This window comes from Syzygium oleosum, unplaced genomic scaffold (genome assembly GCF_021117445.2).
Source record: "Syzygium oleosum isolate NSW1041296 unplaced genomic scaffold, Sole_v2.1 Sole_v2.38, whole genome shotgun sequence".
NCBI classification, from domain to species: Eukaryota; Viridiplantae; Streptophyta; class Magnoliopsida; order Myrtales; family Myrtaceae; genus Syzygium; species Syzygium oleosum.
The window spans coordinates 1-5774 of NW_026607522.1; positions in this window are offsets into that span (position 1 = coordinate 1).

Below are 5774 nucleotides of genomic sequence, written 5' to 3' on the forward strand. Positions count from 1 at the left end.
TTTTCTTAAACCTTGGGGTTGTCTTTGCCTATACCCATGAGACCTCTCACAAGTATGGAAAATTAGGTTCAAGAGGCAAAAAGAGTATTTTCATAAGATACTCAGAGCAATCGAAGGGGTATCTGTTCATAGGTGAACAAGAAAGTGGAAGTGTAATTGAATTCGAATCACAAGATGTCATATTCTTAGAGAATGAATTTCCTAAGAATGGCGAAATAGGAGAGGACTACTCTCTATTTGAAACCTTGGATAGTAATAATGACTTAAATGGGAATAGTGTGAGAAGTGAGGGATTAGTTCCAAACCAGTTTCAAATGCAACCACTTGATCAGACGATAATATCATCATCTAATCCGAGTGGGAGCATAATGGAGCATAATGTACCAAGAGTACAATCTACTATACGGCGAACAAGCTGCAAAAACATTCTCCATCGACGTTTTGACATTGAAGGGGAAGCTTTTATAGTAGCTCCATAAGATGAGAATGAGCCAAGGAATGTAAATGAGGCTCTAACATGCCCTGACAAGAAAAAGTGGATACGTGCAATGAAAGAGGAAATGGAGTCAATGGGATCAAACCAAGTTTGGGAATTGGTTGATCTTCCAAAATGATGCAAAGTCATTAGGAACAAGTGGGTTCTCAAAATAAAACGTAAAACTAATGGCTCGATTGAAAGATAAAAAGACTGGCCTTATAGCAAAAGGGTCTAATCAACAGGAATGAATTGATTTTGAAGAAACTTTTTCTCCTGTAGTAAGGTTTTCCTCGATTCGCCTTATTCTGGCAATAATGTTTAGTATGGATCTTGAATTACATCAAATGGATGTAAAGATTGCGTTTCTCAATGGAGAATTAGATGAAGAGATTTATATGGAATAACCTGTTGGTTTTATTACAAAATGCCAAGAGTAGAAGGTGTGTCGACTTTTGAAATCGATATATGACCTTAAGCAGTCTTCGAGACAGTGGTATATACGTTTCCATAATGCCATAGTGGCATATGATTTTGTGATGATCGATGAGGATCACTATGTATATATCAAAAGATCCAAAGATAAGTTTGTGATCTTATCTTTATACGTAGATGATATACTAAATGCCGAGAGCAGTATGGAGTTAGTAAATATAGTTAAGAATCGGTTGTTTTTCAATTTTGAGATGAAAGATATTGGTGAAGTTGCGTATATTCTTGGAACTAAGATTTCAAGATATCGTTCAAAGAAGTTACTATCTCCTTCACAAGAGACGTATATAAACAAAGTTCTTGAACGATTTCATATGCAAGATTGTAAACCTATAGATACTCATATTGCGAAAGGTGAAGGACTGAGCCTCAGAATGTGTCCTAAAACTTCACAAGAACGGGAACAAATGAAACGTGCTCCTTGTACTAGTACCGTTGGGAGCTTAATGTACGCTATGATGTGTACGAGACCTGATATATATTTTGCAGTTGGAATGATTAGTAGATACCAATCCAATCTAGGCCAAGTACATTGGTTTGCCGCTAAAAGAATCATGAGGTATCTGAAGGCTACTGTTGATTATTCAATGAGTTATCAACGAAGTGATGCACCTTGAATGTTATACTGAAGCTAACTAGGGAGGATATTTAGATGAGAGGAAATCCACCTCTGGGTATGTATTCTTATTGAACAAAGGTGCCATATCTTGGAACAGTAAGAAATAACAGTATATAGCATTATCAACAATGGAAGCTGAATTTCTAGCACTCTCAGCGGCAGTACAAGAGGGTGTTTGGCTAAGGAGATTTTTGGACCATTTAAGTGTTACTGAAAATGCTACAACGTCATTATTGGTACATTGTGATAGCCAAGTAACAATAGCTTACACCAAGGATCCCAAGTTCCATTGTAAAACCAAACACATAGACATCAGATACAACTGTGTTAAAGATATGGTAGCACGAAAGAAAGTGAACATATAGTACATAACCACGCAAAGAATGATAGCAAATCCAATAACGAAGCCGATTTCTAGAGATGTTTTCTATAATCATGTAAAATCTCTAGGACTGCGTAGAGTCTGATGTATTGAATATTGTATTTTTCTCCAAATGTTCACTGTTAATGAAGTTTGATATTATTATTAATGCCTATGAGATAAATTGATATTTATGTATTTTAATGCTTAGTGCATCGTATTGAAAGATATGTTGGACAGATGAGAGATTAGCCCACTCACACGGATAATTGCCTCTACTCACTATGTGATAAATAGAGATGAGACAATTTTAAACTTATTATCTATGTGATAATTAAAAACTCAAGCTTAAAATATTGATGTCACCTTAATAGAATGTTAAGATGATGACATATATATTATTATGTCCGAAAGTGAAATAAACCCACATATTTCACTTTACTTGTCTTTAATGCCAGATGTGAGTTCTGATAGATGCAAGTTCTGATAGATGCTTATAAACAGAGTAGATTTGTGAACTCAAGTTAGACATTAGGTATGTTTGAACTATCATCTGTGCAATATTAAGTGTAAAGACATATGCTCCATAGGAAAAGAGAGAATACCGTAATACATATTTTATACTACGTATCCATGAGATGATCAATAAGAATTGGCAAAAGTTTTGATCTCAACTTTTAAGCCGTGTGAGACTCTTGAGGATAACAGTTCCTCAATCAAGTGCGCTGATGACTCTTACTTATTCTTAAAATTTCCACTCAGTATTTGCTATCTTAGGATGTTGCCAATTGTCACGTCCCGACTCAGAATCACGTTCGGTACTTAGTGACCAAACATGACTCGAACGGATCCGTGACTCGCGGAAATATATTAGTTCGCCCCGTTTATTTTAAACAATCAAATGCGCACGCGGAAGCAAATAAACAATAAACGAGACAAATAGGAGTGAGATAACAAACAACGCACGTTACATGCCAGGTGCTTATTTATGTCGAGCCCTTCTTTACGGGCCCTTACAAGTCATGCACATATTTTACATGCCCATTCCAAGGGCGTTTCCGACACAAGCCACTATCAAACAAACAAAACTTGACTTGGGTTCCTAGCTTCGCTATAGCTTCTCGTTCCTCTCGCTCTTCCCGCTCCTTGTCCGGCTGGCCATCTCACGCTCCACCCCCGGTTTGCCTCGGAACCGACCCACCCGGTCCTCCAAATAGCCCGTTGAACCTGCGAAGGGGTCTAACCCATTCTCCGTTCGCTAGGCGGTACCACGCCTCGTATGAGTGAGCGACTAACTCATCACGGCCTTCATCGACCATCACATATCAAGCGAGGACGAGACAATCGTCATTCACACAAGTCGACTCTTACTGTACCAGCATCGATGGCAATTCAAATAGCAAAGTCATGCTACGAAACCAACCAAAAACAAACATCAAACGTGAGTATCACACGTGAACATCGTTAGTCGAGAAAGAAAGAACAACCATAAAACCAAGAAAATGGGCCAAGCAACCCATGTTACAATGTATCGCAACTTCCTTTTCCAATATTAGGGAATTCACTTACACAACAACTAACAAAACTAGAGAACGGGCTAGAAACGGGTGAGCTCGGGAAATTTCGGGCTTTCTCCTTGCTTTCTTCTTGCTTGGCCGAGCAAATCTAGGCCTATAAAGGCCAAACCGTGGGCTCTTGGGTAGAAACGAGAAGAAACACAAGCCAGTTCGGGATTTGTTTGGGCGTGAGCTTCTCGGGCTAAAAAGGTGAGAAAAACAAGAAATAAAGGGAGAGGATGATGAGGATGAAGTTGGCATGAGAGAAGGAAAAGGGGGAGTGTCTTGCTATTTAAAGAGCTCTTGGAACTTCCTAGAAACCCTAGACTAAGCCAATAAGAGAGATCTTCTAAGTCAAATTTCATGATGGCATGTATTAAAAGCTATTAATGGACTACGGCCAAAGGAAAATGATGAATGGCCAAGCTTATCTTCACCTCATTGGTCCTCTCTCTCTCTCTCTCTCTCTCTCTCTCTCTCTCTCTCCCCCTTCGGCTCTCTCTCTCTCTCTCTCTCTCTCTCTCTCTCTCTCTCTTTCCCCCTTGGCGGAATGGCTTTCTTCGGCCCTTCCTTGGCTTGGCCAATTATTGGCCTTGCTTTGGGCTCCATTATTGGTGACCATGAGTCACCAAGGAGCCTTAAATGAGCCATAATGAAGGGGGGCACAACTCAGCTTGCCACAATAATGGAGGGGGACACCTCATGGGGTGTCCAATAATGAAGGTTTAATGGCAATAATTGAGGCCTTTGATCAAGTCAACTCTTTTTGTCTCTTTTCTTCAACCAAAATCTGAACCGTGGGAGGCCTACAAGCTAATTGGTTCCACTCAAAACCCCCCGGGCCAATCGATTTACCCGAAATTGACTAAACAGCGCTATAATCGCAACCCCGCATCATATTAATTCTCATAATTTTCCGAAGGTTTTCTCGCGATAAATAATTCTAATAATCCTATTTAAAATGAGGTTTAATGTGGAAAAGCCCCCACAAGTGACCAAATGTGGCTATACAACAATCTAAGCCCAACTAGGCCAATTTGGGCTTCTCGGGTGGCCTGGGCACGTGGCTGGGTCACTGGGCAAATGGCCGGGTACGTCGCCGGGCCACACGGGCACATGGCCAGGCGCAAGACCGGGCCGCACGGGCGCTGTGCCAAGTACACAGACAGTAACGGGCCGAGCAGCTTGCTCGGCCGCACGGGGCGACATGCTTAGTGGCCTTTGCCGGCCGCATGGGCAACGTGCCGAGCACCACGTCGGGTCATACGAGTGAGGGGTCGGTTCACGGCCAAACACGCGCAACAGCCCGTGAATGACACGATGCACGACTCATGGCCATATGTCTTAGGCACAGGACGAGATCGGGACCGGATCTTATGGGCACAACACGTGGCACAAGGGTCGAGCACAATAGCCGGCACACGACTGGGCACGTAGCCGGTCCGTGGCCTAGCTGACAGGCACGATGGCCGGTCATGACCGGGCACATGGCCTTGGCCGGCGCGACTAGCAATTTTGCCCGGGCCGCGACCCAACCACTAGGCACATGACTTGGCACATGTCTCGTCCATGGCCTACCCGACTCAACGCAACGATCCGTGGCCGATTCGTGACCTAGCCACGTTCGAGTATCAACGACCCATGGTCGACCCTCGGTTGTCATGTAGCCTCGTGGAATCCAGCACTCTGGAATTAACTCATGGTCACCCGGGACTAATGCAGGGCCGTGCGGTATCACCTGCGACCGACATGCGGACACCGGACTGATCCACAGTTATCCCGGACCGTTCCACTAACGACCCTTATGGTCGATGGGTCACTCCACGGTCATATTACTTTAATCGACGCGCACGATCGGGGAGTCATTCCACTGCCGATCCCGAGGCCAATTCATGGACAATCTTTCAATCGAACCATGACCAACCCTCAATACATTCGTTCCGATCATACTGTCCATTCCATTACCGACCCTCGACTCGAATTACGCGCTCATCCATTTCTTACTAGCCCTCGGCTTCCTAGGCCCGAAATCGGGGATGTCACACCAATGGTCATGAATAATTCGATCTAATGGGGCATTTCTAGAAAAGCGAACTGGACTGAAATCAAGAGATTTAAGGGAAGAGGAAGATCGATTGACTATTGATGTCACATACTAGTTTTGTGTTCACAGGTCGACCAATTATGATTATTTGTCAATCATAGTTGTGAATACAATACATGATACTTAACGAGATCAAGAGAAATATAAATGTGACTGATTGATTTAGT